The sequence below is a fragment of the Felis catus genome, chromosome A3 (genome assembly GCF_018350175.1).
Source record: "Felis catus isolate Fca126 chromosome A3, F.catus_Fca126_mat1.0, whole genome shotgun sequence".
NCBI lineage: Eukaryota > Metazoa > Chordata > Mammalia > Carnivora > Felidae > Felis > Felis catus.
The window spans coordinates 97583038-97600631 of NC_058370.1; the positions used below are offsets into that span (position 1 = coordinate 97583038).

The following is a 17594-nucleotide window of genomic DNA, read 5'->3' on the forward strand; positions in this document are numbered from 1 at the left end:
ACTGAAGCTGATGACTTTAGGAATGTAGGGCCTGCCATTTCTCTAGGGCCACAATTAGAATATATTTGACCCCACAGCCAACAACGATGAGCTTCTTTTCAGCCATCATGTCTTCAAATTCATTCATATTAAACTTAGTAAAGCCTCTCTTCTTGAAGATGTGGGTCTTCCAGCAGCCAGATAACTTGAACTTGACCCTGCATAGGAACTCTGTCCTTGTTTTGTGGTGTGGAACTGGTGGATCTGATGGTTTGCCCAATGGGGATCTTGGCCGCTGTAGTCTAGGGCCAAAGGCACCCCACATATCTGTCTGGGGCCTAGAATGGAGACAACTTGAGGTCAGACATAAATGTCCAATAGAAAGGTCCGTCTCCATGTACTTAGGGCAAGCCATATGAGCAACAGACTGCATATACTACTAAGGAAGCTGCTGTTTACAGTCATTGGACATCTAAAAAGAGCCTGGTAGGTTTAATTGGCTGCAGTTTGTTTTTGTTGTTGTTTTGTTTCTTTTGTTGTCGTTTTTAAATTGTTTTTAGTGTTTGTCCTAGAGTTTTCAATATGCATTTTATAGGCTCATCCAAGTCCACATTTAAATAATGCAATGCTAATCATGGGCAGTGTGAGTACCTTACAATAACAAAATAATCCTAATTTCTCCTCCTGTCCCTTGTAACATTATTATCATTCATTTAACTTAGGCATAGATTATGTAATCAAATACATTTTTGGTATTATTATAATTAACACATTGATATCTGATCAATTAATGATCAGAAAAACAATTTTTTATTTAACTTTACATATCAATTCTTTGATACTATTCCTTTTCTTACATTTGTCTAAGTTTCTGACCTATATTTGTTTTCTTTGTCTAGAGAATGTATTTTAGCATTTCTTGCAGAGCAGGCTTATTGGCAAAAGTATACCCTCAATCTCTGAGAAAATGTCTGCTTTATTTCTTTTCCACTTTTGAAGAATGATTTCCAACTTGGTAGTCTTTTTTTCTCCCTATACTTTAATTATGAGTGCAATTCTGATATATGTCCCTCTGTAGGTAAGGAGTTTATTTTTTCTCCCTGTGGCATTTTTTCTATGGATTATTTCTATGCATCTGATTTCCTGTAGTTTGAAGTGAAATTCCAGGTGTAGTTTTTGAGGGGCATTTATCATGCAAAGTAAGATTCCTGAGATCTCTGGATCTCGGAGATTCCTGGATCTGTGGTTTTGTGTTTGATATTAATTTGGGGAAATTCTCAGACATTATCATTTTGTTTTTCTTCTTCTGGTAGTCCTATTATGTGTATGTTACACATTTTGTATTTGTCCCACAGTCCTTGGATAACCTGTTCTATTTTGTTTTGTTTTGTTTTTTAGTCTCTGTTCTCTTTTCTTTTTGGTTTTCAAGGTTCATTGATATATCCTCTAATTCAAAGATTCTGTCTTCAGCTATGTCCTGTGTACTATGGAAGGATTTCTCATAGTTGTTTTATCTACCTCTCTCTTTGTTTGTTTTTGTTTTTTTAAAGTTTATTTATTTTGGGAAAGAGAGAAAGAGAGAGAAAGTGGGGAAGGGGCAGAGAGAGTGGGAGACAATCACAAGCAGGGTCCATGCTAGCAGTACTGAGCCCTACTCAGGGCTCAAACTCATAAATGGCGAGATCATGACCCGAGCTGAAATTGAGTCAGAAGCTTAAGGGACTGAGCCACACAGATAACCTGGGACTTTGTACCTCTTAAACCCTTTCACTGATTTTGCCTATTCCTCTACCACTCTCCCTCCTCTCTGGCAACCACCAATTTGTTCTTTAAAGTTATGAATCTGGTTTTGTTGTTGTTGTTGTTGTTGGATTTTTTTTTTTTAGATTCCATATACAAGTGAAATCATATGGCATTTGTCTTTTTCTGGCTGATTTACTTCATTTAGTATTATAGCCTCTAGGACAATCCATAGTGTTGCAATTGGCGAGATTTCTTTCTTTTTTATGTTTGAGTAATATTCCATTGTGTATATATATATATATATCCCACATCTTCTTTATCCATTCATCTCTCGATGGAGACTTAGGTTGCCTCCATATCTTGGCTGCTGTAAATAATGCTGCAATCTATCCTGTTTCTATACTCTAGTGACAAAGCAGCAGAAAGATAACTTAAGAAAACAATCTCAAAACATTGGTCTGATAATTCCAACATTTCTGCTGCATCTGGTTCTTTTTTTTTGTTTGTTTGTTTTTGTTTTTGTTTTTGTTTTTGTTTTTGTTTTTTTGCATCTGGTTCTGATGCTTGTTCTGCCTCTTCAAATTGTGCTTGTTTGTTTTTTATCTTTTGGTATATTTTGTAATTTTTTTCTTGATAACGGGACTTGATATACTGGATAAAGGAACTGCTGTAAATAGGGCTTTAGTAATGTGGTGTGAGGTGTGATGGGAGGGGAAGTTTTCTCTGGTCCTGTGAGGTCTGCTGGTGAGTCTACTCCTTTGGACTATGAATTTCACAAGTGTTTGTCAGTGTTTGTTTGTTTTTATGTATTTGCTTTCTTGTTTACTCTGTCTCCAGTTCAGTGAGCAGGATGGCTAGGGAGGGCAGGGATTGGGTATTCCCCTTTTGCCACGTCAGTTAAGCTGTGGTAATACCCTAGCAAGTTGGGCTGTGGTTAATTGGTTTCTCCTGAGGGCAGGCCTTGTTAAGAAGAACATGGTGTCGTTCAGTATTTCAAAATGCTTCCTTCTCACTTCCCTCTGCCAGAGCTGAAGGGGATTTTCCTCAGGTATTTACTGTGAGAACCTGTTTGAGCTTCTGGAGGTAAACCTCACAAAATTCTTCCCTTCCTACACTGCCTGTGTTCCCTGGTGTCCCTGCCCTGGCACTGGTTCTTGAAGAAAGCTCTGCTGTGAGGATCTGCTCAGGTAAACCACAACTCCCTAGATTCACCTGGCTGTCTGTCCCGTCTTGAGGGCAGTGTTTTGCCCTGTGTCCTCTTTTCTTTAAAAAAAAAATGTTAATATTTATTTATTTTTGAGAGAGAGAGAGACAGAGACAGAATATGAGTGGGGGAGGGGCAGAGAGAGAGAGAGAGAGAGACAGAATCTGAAACAAGCAAGCTCCAGGCTCTGAGATGCCAGCACAGACCCCAACACGGGGTCAAACCCAGGAAGCGTGACATCATGACCTGAACTGAAGTCAGATGCTTAACCGACTGAACCACCCAGGCACCCCAATGTATCCTGTCTTCTTGAGCACACAAGAAATATTAATTTTTCAGTCTGTTCAGCTTTTTCGTACAGAGTGGCAACTTCCAAGTATTTTACGTGCAGAACTGGAAACTGGATCCCCTTCTTTTTCATAGTTTGACATTTATGGAAAGTTACAAAGATATTACAGAGTTCCCATGTACAGCATACCCAATTTCTCCTATAATAACATTTTACATTAATATGGTATATTTAATATATATATAACATATTTGCACAGTATCAGTGCATTATTATTATACGAAGTCCATTCTTCATTCATACATTTCCTCAGTTTTTACTAAATGTTTTTTTACTGCTAGGATCCCATCCACAGTAAATATTACATTTATTCATCATCTTTCCATAGGCTTCTAGGAGCTGTAACAGTTCATTTGACTTCCTTGTTCTTGATTACCTTGACAATTTTGAGAAGTATTGGTCAGGTATTTTGTAGAATGTTTCTTATTTGGGGTTTCTCATGATTGCACAGGAGTAATGCATTCATGGGAGTCAGAACACAGAGGTAATGTGCCATTCTCACCATTTCATATCAAGGATATATATTCTCAAGATGACTCATTACTGTTGATGTTTACCTTGATTCCCTGACTGAGGACAGGTTTGTCAGATTTCTCTTCTGTAAACTTACTGGGATTCCCTTCCCTTTCTATACTGTCTTCTTTGGAAGAAAGTCACTTTACACAGCCCACACATAAAAGGTAAAAATTACTTTCTACCTCTTTGAGAGTTGGATTATCTACAAAAATTATTTTGAAGACTTATCCACAAGAGTTCCGCCTATGTTTTCCCATGTATTTATTTAAGTGTGTGCTTATACCAGTATTCATAAATATTTATCCTATATTTTGTGATGTAATCGAATAATTATTTAATTTGTTGCTCAAATTATTCCAGCTTTATCCATGAGAGCTCTTTTAGTTGATTTTTGTATATCCTTTAATATACCTATACTCTTATTTGTGTATGTGTATTTAGCACTTTCCTACTTTTTGGAATAATAAAATTCATCTTATATATTTCTTGTCTTGGTCCTAGAATTAGGGATTTATCCAAGGAACTCTTTGGTATAAAAAAACTAAGACCTGGGCATAAGGTGTCCTCTCTCTTTTTTTTTTTTTTTTTTTTTTTTTTGGTTTTCTTTGGTTTTGTTTTGTGTTCTCCCCTTGAATCTCATACTTTCAAACTTTTGGCTCAATTTCTTCATTTTTAAGTACATTTTTTAGAAATTCCTTGAGTTTGTTGGTGCTGGATTTTAATATCCTTAGCTTCTCTTTATTTTTATATGATTTTATTTTTCCATCAATCTTGAAAAATTAATTATAAAAATACAGATTTTACTAATTCCATTGCATAATCATTTTTATATATAAAATTTACCTCATTTTATAATTATGTACTTCATAATTGAATATCATTAAATTACTTTATAGCTTACATTGTTTTGTATTGTAGCTGAAGCATTTGATTTTGGAAGACTATTTTTTAAAGAGCTTGTCCTTTTTTTTCTTTTTTTTTTAAGTTTATTTGTTTCTTTTTAGAGAGAAAGAACAAGCAGGGAAGGGTCATAGACAGAAAGGGAGAGAGAGAATCACAAGCAGGCTCTGGCACTGACAGCACAGGGCTGAGTGTAGGGCTTGATCTCATGAACCCTAAGGTCATGACCTAAGCCAAAATCAAGAGTCTGATGCTCAACCAACTGAGCCACCCAAGTGCCCCATTTTTCAAAAGATTTTAAGGTAAAGATTTTTATGGTACTGTCCAACTCAGTAACAGCATCATATTTCTCCTCCTTCATGATTTAATATTGTAGACATACATAAGGACTGTGATAATTTGAAACAAAAAGGTGTTGACCTATGAATTCTCTCTCCAACCATAGTCATCTCAGTGGGTCATGACCCATGCTCTCTCCCCTTCTTTCTTCTCATCTCATACTGACTCTAACATTCCAACTGCGGCATACTATATTTTTGTAAAAATGTTTTAAGGACTTTTAAAAAGCCAATCTCTATATTAATTAAACAGAGTTTTATACACAGCTATGAATTAAATTGACTATAAAGTTATTAATTGATGTTTTAAATTCCAAATGCTAAGTTTAGATTTGTATATTATGCCATTCAACTGACTGGGTAGAAAAAATAGAATTGAGGTGATTACAAAAGCAGGAAATTAGTTCAGGTTAAAGATGAATCCCTGAAAAGGGAAATTGAGTGTTGTGCCATATTTTAAGCTTATGTTTAAGAAAGAATTGTTAGCACTTACAGTACAGGTAAACTTGAGTGAAATAATAAAGAAAGGCAAAGTAGAGAGTAAGTATATATTTATTTGGCTGAATGTTGGTTGGGTATGGTGCCATTTAGTGAGACAAGAGAGAGGGAAATATACTGGAACAATGCTATGGGGATATTTTTAGGCATACAGACTACAATGTGTCTCTGTTAAGGAGGTATCCAGAGATATTGATCTGCCCCTTTAAGACATATGAACAGAATATAGATTTAGGAGTAATAAACAAAATGTTGGTTCTTGATGAGAAGCCTCAGGAATAGTAGATAGGGCTTTCCAACTTTATCATAAAGAATATCTTGACTCACTGCCCAGTTAGACTAATTTTGATACAAGTTCATCTTTATCTGATAAGTTTCTCTGTAGCAACTATCAGTTGATCTATAAATTCTTATATATTACGATCTTATGTCTAAATTCTTCCTAGATAGAACTTAATGACTGGAAGTAATCATAAAAGTAAAAGCTAAAGTGAAGATAGCAGCCTTATTTTTAGCTTGAACATTGTCAGACTGCTTGTCAATAACCTGTTGTTATATGACTTAGGAGACTTTCTGATTTAGAAGACTATTGGAGGTTGTTAAAATTCTCAATACACATCAGCTATAAAAAAATTCTGCACAGATTTTGGCCTTTAGAAAACAAAACCTTATTATACTGTCAGTGTATGTGCATTATAAAAGAATCTGAATTTCTTTGGAATATGTATATTCTATGACATTCCATGACACTTGAACTATCCCTCTTAAATCTTGAAATGGGTCATCCTCAGAAAACTCAAATCAGTCTGGCAAGCCAGCCTCTTGTGTAGTAAACCTTTGTCTACTGAGACCTACAGGTATTATCTAGCTTAAAATTTATGAAAAAAGACTTATCCATCTCAAATTTTTAGTAATATTAGACATACTTAGGTCTTTGCATTTCAAACCCCCATATTTTTCCCCTCTCTTTCTTTCTCATTGTCTCTTAATCTCTCATAAAAGAAAAAAAAAACTTTACCTCCACTTAAGTTCTGTAATACTGTAGAAACACTGAAATACAGTAGAAACGAACAGAATATGAAGTAATAATTACTCATCATTGAATAACAAAAAATAACAAAATGGGGCTGGAATTTCTTTTGCCTTTAGTTTAATAGTCTAAGAACCTATTTCTGAGGAAACAGACTATAGAGTTATTCCTGGTGATAAATATGATCGCATTGTCACACAAATCAGAGTGAGAATGTTTTTAGGAGAAAATTAGATTTGTGTAGTCTTATAAGGTTATATAGTAAAATAATCAAATAAATATGTATCAAATCTTACTTTATAGTAATATGAAGATACATAATCTTAAAATTATTTCATTTAATAGTTAATGGATAAATTTTTATATTAGAGCTAAGAAAAATCATTTAACCTTACCCAATATTATGTGGTATCTGGGAATATGACTATGGAAATTCTTTCCTTCTTGTTTATATAGCTTTATGTAGTCATGAATATGAAAGCCAAAACCACAGGATATTTCAAGATGTTGTTCCTAGTTATTTTATTAATTATTATTACTATTATTTTTTTTACTTGCTTTATCTTCTCAGGAAAATAAAGATGTACAGATGTCATTTAACCTACTGGTATCAAAACTTTTCAATTGAACAGAGATAACATTTTCCTTAGAAAAAAAATATTTCATGAGGGTCAAAAGTTTTATTTTTTTTAATTTTTTAATGTTTATTTATTTTTGAGAGAGAGAGTGAGTGGGGTAGGAGCAGAGAGAGGGGGAGACACATAATCTGGAGCAGACTCCAGGCTCTGAGATGTCAGCACAGAGCCAGATGCAGGGCTCAAACTCAGAAACCACAAGATCATGACCTAAGGTGAAGTTGGAGGCTCAACCAGCTGAGCCACCCAGGCACCCCATGGGTCAAGTGCTTTAAAAGGATTACAATTCTAGCCACTCTGAGATTGCAGTTGGAGATGACTTCCTTGTCCAGTTACCCACTCATTCTTCCTATGTTGTCCTCCATATCACGAGAGCTTCATGGAGCAATATTTGAAAAGCATTAACATATCACAATTTTCTTGTTAACTATATAAAGAAAATAAAATTTAGAATGTGTGATAAAACTGGAGGATATCTCCCGTATACTTACAAATACCTTTGCTTGTGCTTTTCCTGTAGAAAGGACACTTTCGTCTTATCTACTTCCATCAATATTTAATTATAGATAGACCTGATAGCGATGTAGGATATCTTGCTATTACATATGTGTGGTATAAAGAACACCACAACCACTCACAGATGTGATTTGGATCTAAGTGTGCAGTTCCATCTTTTTAAATTCAACCTGATTCAGGAAATGGTTCCTGGATCAGAAGTAACACCCAAGTAATTGTAGGACCATGCAAGTTTGTCTTAAAGGGATAAATCCTAAAGAGTGATAGATTTTCTTTTTTACTTAAACACACACACACACACACACACACACACACACACACACACACACACACCATGCATTTGTCCAAATACAAAACATTCACCTTTCTTCTTTGTTGATCTGTTGTTTCTTCCAATTTTGATAAACATACCCTCAATACAATAATAAATGACTAGTCTCAGATTAAAAATATAGCAACAAGTTGTGGTGTTTGGACCCATTGGAGTGTGCATATCTCACTGAAAGATGGTGACAGCTGTTCCTCTCACCTGGCTGTAACTACCTTGGAACAGAGAGATAGTTTTTTCCAGCTCCTCAGATACTTTCAAATCATACCAGAAATATGAGTTTAATAGGAAGTCAAAAATTTTCAATATTAGCCAAAATATATGCATTTAACATTGTATAAGCCAAGACTAGACAGGAAGAACACCACATTTCAATGAGCCATAAATGGCCTGTGAAGCACTGCTTTGGAATTTCTTTCGATTATATTTATTTAACCACAGACACTTAAATAATTAGTCCATTCTACAAATAATGAACATAGTAACTGTCAGCATTGTTATAATTGATTTGCAGATATTTTTTTCATTATTTTTCCCAAAAAACTCTGTGATTTAATGTTTTTATTACCCTCACTTTAAAGGGGGGAAATTGGAGGCACAGGTGGTTAAGTGTTGTTCTGTTAGTATAAAGAATAACTGTTACATGAAACAAACAAAACATGTGTATTGGCTTCAGTATAATAGAAGTCAATGTCTCACATAAGTGAATTCCAAACAACTGTCCCAGTTACATAAGCAGCTGTCTTTCAGACAACGATTCAGGGACCCAGGCCTTCTTCTCTCTAGTGGCGCATCTTCAAAGCCTGACTTCGAAATTGATTTTGCAAATCATCTTCAAACTGGTACATGGAGAAAGAACATGGAGGAGCATATGTAACACATTCCTATGATCAAGGCTAAGAACCAGTGTCAAGGAAGAAGAGAAAATGAATTAGATGAAAATATAACCATTCTCTTTCACAATGTGAGCATCAGAATCAGGAGATGAATCCAAATAAGTTGTATCCGTATCCTGCACTCTCACTATATGCTAGTTACTAAAATAAAATAGGGTCATATAGTAAACATAGGGTTTTCAATTTGTAGAATAGGCAGACAGTTGTGGCAAATTTATAGGTATGGTGTGTATGTATATGTGTATATCTATATAAAAACTATTCATGAGACAAGATTGAGACCCATCTCATCATATCTTAATACTAAGGAAGTATTAACCTTAAGGAAGTTAATTCACCCGAAGACCAATGGAAACAATTCAATATTTCAAGAGAAAAATAAAGCAACCAGACTTGTGCAAACATTTATTTTAATGAATAAATTTTAATAAATGAAAGCCTGGAAAATGGCTTGAAAAATTAAAAGAATAATGTGAAATGAGCATTTCAGTGGCTTATGTGAGGCAAGAGGATAAGTGAAGTGAGAGTCTATGATGCTTTGGATTAGGGGATAATAGAGATGACAAGTGGATGGGATTAAATGATGTTTAGAAAATAATAGTGGCTGGGGCACACAGGGTGGCTCAGGCAGTTGAACATCTGACTTCAGCTCAGGTCATGATCTCATGGTTTGTGAGTTCAAGCCTTGCTTCAGGCTATCTGCAGTCAGTGTGGAGCCCACTTCAGATCCTCTGTCCCCTCTCTCTCTGTCCCTCCCCCGCTTGTGCGCTCTCTCTCTCTCTCTCTCTCTCTCTCTCTCTCTCTCTCTCTCTCAAAAATAAAAAAAAAATAATAAGAAAGAAAAAAAATAAAAGAAAATAATAGTTTAGAGCATGGCTGGATAATAATAGTTTAGAGCATGGCTGGATGCGAGCAATGAGCCTGAATCAAAACAGTGACCATCAGGTTTCTAGATTGAGCAAATGAATGAATACTTTCATTTAATGCTGTCTATTCATAAAAAAGGAAAATGGCAGGGGGGAATATTATGAATGCACCTTTTTATATTTTTAGTTTATAGTGATAAAATGGGAGTAATCAAACTACCTACCTAATGAGATTTTTATTAATGTAGGAAGTATGCATTACAGTAAAATTAAAAAAAATCTTATTTTCTTATCGAATGATTTTTGGTTGTTTATGGGTGTTTCTGCTTTTAATTTATGTCGTTTTATCTTTTTTTAGTGTTCATTTATTTTTGAGAGAGAGAGAGAGAGAGAGAGCATGAGAAGGAGAAGGGCAGAGAGAGAAAGAGGGAGACAAAGAATCCGAAGCAGGCTCCAAACTCTGAGCTGTCAGCACATAGACCGATCTGGGGCTCGAAACCACAAACTGTGAGATCATGACCTGAGCTGGTGTTGAATGCTTAAACAACTGAGCCACCCAGTCGCCTCTAGTTTGTGTTGTTTTAATGTTTATTTATTTTGACAGGGAGAGAGAGAGAGAGAGAGAGAGAGAGAGAGAGAGAGAGAGAGAGAGAGAGCGCCCAAGTAGGGGAGAGGAAAACAGAGAGGGACAGAGAGAGAATCCCAAGTAGTTTCTGTGCTATCAGTATGGAGCCTAACTAGGGGCTCAGTCTCCTGAACCATGATATCATGACCTGAACCAAAATCAAGAGTTTTTAAAACTCTAGGATCTGTAATGTCATCCTCCAGGACACAATGGATCTCTCCCCATTCCTCTCTCCAGTCTGGGATAAACTCCAATGGGAAGAACATGGTTGCCTAACTGCCCCAATTTCTATAAGGTGTTTATTAGGAATACCTGTTCAAGTCTTCTATTTTCTTAAATACTTAAAATTTTGTCAAAAAATTTATTTCACATGATAACCATATTTAACCTTCCAATTTATGGTGAGATATAAAGATGACAATATTTTTCAATGGAAGGGTAAAGAATAAATATTTAATAAATGTAGTTGGTTCATAGAAAATATTTAATAATTTCTAGATATTATAATATTATTGTGACTTCTCACTCTTTTGAAAATGTAAAATAACAATTAGATGTATCGGTTGAGAGCTCTGAAGAGTCCTTGGCTAGATACACAAATATAGAAATTGCAAATACAAGGATGGCTCAGTGGACATTGTAAATTGTTTAACCATCATCAGATTTCCCATTCAGATCCTCTACTGTAGCACCAATATAGTTTAGATATCCATTCCTCCCCACAAAGCCCACAGAACTTAGTGAAAATTTATCCATCTCTAGTTCCTGGAGAAGGTGTTAATTAAACTGAAATTTTAAAGTAATCATGGCAATCTTATCCATTTTGCCCAAGTAGATGTCAGGGTACAGAATTAAGAAAAGCAACAAACAGTGTTTCTTTAGAAGGACTAATTGGTTCTGGGATATACACTTGACCTAAATTAGTTCAGTTGTACTGATTAGAAGATATCTTATTCCTCAGTAGAAATATGCTGTCTCTTCCCTCTCTGCACATGAAAACAGTAGCAAATTCTCACAATTACTCTTTATTATCTTTGCAACCATGAAAAAACCAGCATGGAGACAAAATATGAGAGAACAACACAAACAAAGCTGCAGCCTTGGTCAGCATACAGCCTGGAGGTATCATTGTTCCATTTTAGGACTTTTGGGTTTGGGCTTCTCCTATAATTAGCCAAAAATATTTGCCCTAAAATACATACTAACTGAGGTCATCAATTTATATCACAATGCATAAGAAGAACATGAAGAATAAAACAAAAATACAGGCAAATCTAGGGTTTTAGATGAATAGAACTATTCACTTTTGATAAAACCCTGAGGATATATGACTCATTAAAGAAGCATGTGAACAATTGAAACTATAAAATTATAGATGAGAAGTTAACCAAAATTATAATGTGCACAAATATATCCATTTTCCCTAAACATTAGCTAACATGACAGTGACCCTGGAATTTTGGTAGCATCTATGTTTATTAAAGCAATAATGCCTAAGTGCTCTGATACAGAAAACATAAATACCTTTTCGGTAACTGCATAGTGTATCACTTCCAGTACTTGTGCTGTCAAATATTACGACAGCAGTGTAATATTATTCTCAGAAAGGCAAAACAAAATAAAACACGACACTAATAATGTTATGTTTAATTCATGGTAATTTGATGTTCTTATTTTTTACGATCAGAATAAAATAGCTTGTGTAAGATAATACATTTGATTCATTCTGTACCAAGTCTTCTTTATTATGAGGCTTATAAAAGCATCAAATAATTACAACAAACAATTTAGTGGGAACTTATTACTACAAATAACTTCTAAATTGAAATGTTAGCTTGAATAATTTCAAAAAGAACAACAGCAAAGAATGCTAAGTACTTTAAACACCTCATGAGGTGAGCTACCATGCTGTGATGCCTGTCTTTAAAGAATCCCTTCAGGATGTCCACTTAGGATTGGAAGGGTAGGGATCCATTTCATTATTTTTAATTTTTTTAATGTTTATTTATTTAGAGAGAAAGAGAAGCAGAGAAAGAGGGAGAGAAACAATCCAAGACGGCTATATGCTGTCAACAGAACCCAACCCAATGTAGGGCTCTATTTAAGAACTATGAGATCATGACCTGAGCTGAAATCAGGAACCAGAAACTTAACTGACTGAACCACCCACATGCCCAGGATCCATTTCATTAATATACTTATCCTCTCTTCCCTTTGCCAATTACCTGTTCAGTTGCCAACATGTTGCCTACTCCAAAATGTGTAACACATTTTACTGAAACATACTTACATACAACATTAAGTTGAATATATCTTTGAGCTGTTCTGGAAGCAGCTCCATTATATAAGTTTCCAGATAAAGGTTTTGACCTGAGGATTCATAAGGGTGAGAGAGTTTATGAGATTGTGAGAGGTTCATTCATGCAAATTCTAAATACCCAGGAAGAAACAACAAAAACCTTGCCTTTCCAAAACACTGAGCGCTCTCTGCCATTATTGTTGGACACTTATTATTTAACCATAATCGTATTTCAGTAGTGCCTGGAAAAATATTTTTAAGTCATGAAATTTGTTGTACTGGAAACAATTTACATAAATAGATTAATTTACTAAATAAAATGGATATTGGTAGAAACTGACTTCTATTTATCTTAGAATCACAGAACATGGCTAAAAGTATGAAATTCTATTGGGCATTTGTACTCTTTAACCATGTCTCAAATAAATTTAGAAGCTTTATTTTCCTATGTCTCACTGATTAAATCTGTGCATAGTCAGTCTTGCCAGAATCAATAAATAATCAAGGTATATCTCCATAAAGCTTTACTACTCACCAATGTTTACATTCTGAGCTTTGGTGCTCAGTGAAATGTATGCTGGAAGGAAAACATGAGACCATTTGACTATTATCAGAAATATAAAAAATAACAAATGCCAGTGAATATGTAGGGAAAAGGGAACCCTTGTACACTGTTGGTGGGAATGTAATTGTTACATTCATTATGGAAAACAATGTAGAGTTTCTTCAAAATATTACAAATAGAACTACCTTATGGCCCAGCCACCCTTCTCTTTGTGTGTGTGTGTGTGTGTGTGTGTGTATATATATATGTATATATATATATGTATATATATATACATATATATATACATATATATATATGTATATATATATATATGCCCAAAGAAGATTAAATTAGTATTTCAAATAATTTCCATGTTCTTGGCAACATTCTTCTCAATAGCCAAGATATGGAAACAACATAAGTGTCCATCTGTCATCTATGGATGAATGGGTAAGGAAAATTTTATATATATTCTTTAAAAAAGAGAACATGTCATTTACAACATGGATGAATCTACAAGACATTACGCAAAGTAAAATAAGCCAGACAGATACAGCAAGAAAAATGCTGCATGATCTTACTTATGTGTGACATCTAAACAAGTTGAATACATAGAAGCAGACTACTTACTGGGAGCATGGAGGTGGCAGAAATGGGGAGATGTTGGTTCAGAGGGTACAAAGATGCAGTTATGTAGGATGAGTATGTTCTAGGGCTCTAACATACAGCATGATGATTATAGTTATTAGTGTTGTATTCTATACTGGAAATTCACTAAGAGAGTAGATTTCAGGTGCTTTCAGAAAAAAGGCACTATGTAAGGAGTTGAAGATGTTCATTAGTTTGATTGTAGTAATAATTTCACTGTGGAGGCATGTGTGTATACATACATATATACATACATATATACATACATATATATAAACATACGTATATATAATCTTATTATAAGATAAAATAGAATAAAGGTGAATGGTAAGTATTAACACTAAACATAGCAATCCCTAATCTAAACTGAGGTGGCTGTGGATGTTATTTTTATTTTATTCCTTTTTTAATGATTAATATGATGTAGCTAATTCTAGCGTATACATTGTGAGAATGTTCTTATTAAACTTGCTTTCTTTCCTGTGACCTCTAATGACTTTTTAACCTGACACAGAAAATTGCTTCTGAAGGTCTTACGATAAAAATAGACTAGACATTTGAAATTAAAATACCATCATTTGTAATTAGTAAGTAATATATTATGTTCTTTCAATTTATATAATTTATTTATTATAATACCGTTTTATTTATTTATTTATTTATTTATTTATTTATTTATTTATTTATTATAATACCGTTGAGGCAATGAGCCTCTAATACTTATACAGAATTGCTATTATACCTTTGCCTTACTGTAATAAATGTATTTGAGATTGCAATAAACAGTTCTTTTTATTCAGGTTATATTTCCAAATCTCATACATAACTAGTTCCAGCTTCTATGATTGGGAGGCTATAAGCCAGCACTATTCTAGACATGAGAGGAAGACAATCAGTACCACCCCTGCCTTCCTTTGTTGGTATAATCATTAGCCCTGTGACACTTACATCCTGTATGTAGCCAAAAATGTAATTTAAAAAATCATTTACCATTGTTTTACTTAAGAAAAGTTTGAGGGAGATAAGCATAATGGGAATTGGGCTTTTTCAGTTGTTTTATATCTATTATCTTATTTATTCTTCATAGTCACACTATGAAATGGGATACTAGTATCTTCATCTATAAATAATGAAGTAAGCCACAGAGAAGTTAAAGTTATAACTTAAAATAACACTATATATGGTGGAATCAGGTTTCAAAAATGTGTGATCATAACTATTGCACATTTGAGACACATTGAAAATCTAAAAATGTGTGTATATTTAGATAAAAAATAATCAGAAAAATATATGACAATGTAAAAAAATCCTTCTTGACTCTTCTATTGTTTTTATTCTTCCTCAGTTTAAACTACATATACTAATATTTAGTCTTATAAATATTTTATGGTGTAATATTATGCAAAATATACACAAATTAGAATATTTTATGTCTGTTCCCTTTCATATAAATTGAGTCATGTTTAACATATTGATCTTTTATCACATAAATATTACAAAAATCACAGAGATCTTTCTCATACTTCTGACATATAGACTTCCATTGTGTAGATTCATTACAATTTGTTGGGGGATATGGGCTTAAACTTCTCAAAAATTCTAAAATGCTGTAAAGCACATAGAAATGATTTTTATAGCTCAGGTAATATCATTTTTACATGTGCAGCTAATATCCCAAGACAGTGGGAGAAATCTTATGATATAGAAGAATAGAAGGAAGCTATAAATAAAGCTTGCTAAGGAATAAAAACCCTCTGAAAATATGACTGATAAGAGTGGGTTATAAAATCCATGGAAATGGTGTCTTGGGTTTTAATGATTGCAAAGGTATGGAGCCTTGGGCTTATGCCTGGGGGGTTCATTAAGACAGGATCATGTGTAAAGCCTATAGTCTTTGAGAAATAAAGAGGGCATTTATGTTCCACAAGAAAAGAACATGGCATAGTGAATTGACTAAGTCATCCTTGATTCTTGATGGAAAGAATACCAAAATAACATCTGAGATTTTATACTCACAACCCATTCCTTACAAACAATTAAGGTATGAATTTATACAGTATGTTCAGGATTCTTTAAGTGATACATTTACATAACATTAACTGTGTTAACAGTTATGAAATACCTAGAATAATGGCAAGTATCTAATAAATGCTACTAAATAACACAGGATATTCATAGGATTCAAAGGATTAAGTACCATTGAGACAAGGAAACATTCTTTCTAGCGGACATCGCTATCTAAAGTTTAAGTTCATCAGAATGTAACAATTTGAAATGTGCATGCATCTACTTAAAAAAACAGAGCAGAAATGACATCATTTTAATTAATTAATGATGAATTTGCTGCATAATGAAAAGTATTTTTAACAAAATTTCTTGGTAATCAATAGATCTAGCCACTCAGAACATTAGTAAGGATATGTAAATTTTGAAGAACACAATTAGCAAACTTAATCCAACAAATAGTGAATAACAGTCTCCGTAATATTAAAAGAGAATACTAAAAACAAACTACAGTTGACCCTTGAATAGCACAAGTTTGAACTGCATGGGTCCACTTTTTTTTCCTTCAGATTTAAAAATAAAATAGTTAATATACAGTGCAATATTTATTTCATGAGTAGAAATCAGTGGTTCATATGGGTCCACTTTTATGTGAATATTGTATAGTACAGTACTGTAAATGTGTTTTCTCTTCCTTATGATTTTCTTACTAATATTTCCTTTTCTCTAGCTTACTTCATTATAAAAATACAGTATATAATAACATATAGACTGTATGTTAATCAACTGTTACTGGCAAGGCTCCTAGTCAACAGTAGAGCATTAGTAGTTTTGGGGGAGTCAAAAGTAATACGTGGATTTCCAACTACACAGGGGATTGGCACACCTAACTCCCACATCATCATTCAAGGGTCAACTATATATGATGATAGGATGCAGAATAATTCTTAACATATTTATAAAAAATCAGCATTATGCTAGTCCCTTCCCTATTCACAGTTTCACTGCTTTCTGTGGTGCAGAAACAGATGATCCTCATTTTTTGATAGAGAGTGCATGTGAGTGGAGAAGGGGGAGGGGGAGAGAGAGAGGGAGAGAGGGAGAGAGGGAGGGAGAATCTTAAGTTGCTCCACACTTAGTGTGGAGCCCAATGGTGGAGTGAGAGGGCTCTATACCATGACCCTGGGATCATGACCTGAGCCAAAATCAAGAGTCAGGAGCTTAACCTACTGAGCCACCTAGACACCCTACAGATGATCCTCTTTCTGATAAATGGTCAGGTCAATTGTAGGCTAATAGTACATCACAATGCCTGTGTCATTCACCCAACGTCACCTCATCATAAAGCCATTTTATCATCTCACATCATCACAAGAAGATGGGTTAGTGAAGTGTAATGCAATATTTTGAGAGACCACATTCACATAACTTTTATTACAGTATATTGATAACTGTTCTACTGTATTATTATTATTGCTATTCTCTTAGTGTGCCTAATTTATAAGTTAAATTTCGTCATAAGTGTGTATGTATAGAAAAATACATAGTATATCTAGGGTTCAGTACTATCCATGCTTTATTCGTTTGTTTTATTTTGTTTTGTAGTATTTATCATGTGCTGGAGACTATATTTTATATTAGAAATTCATTAGCGCCTTTAATTTTTAATCAGC

At 34.1% G+C, this 17594-nt stretch overlaps 1 pseudogene; it reads right to left on the reverse strand.

The window, feature by feature from the left end:
- Positions 1–364: 364 nt before the first annotated feature.
- On the reverse strand, positions 365–485 carry LOC111559956 (annotated as a pseudogene).
- Positions 486–17594: the final 17109 nt, after the last annotated feature.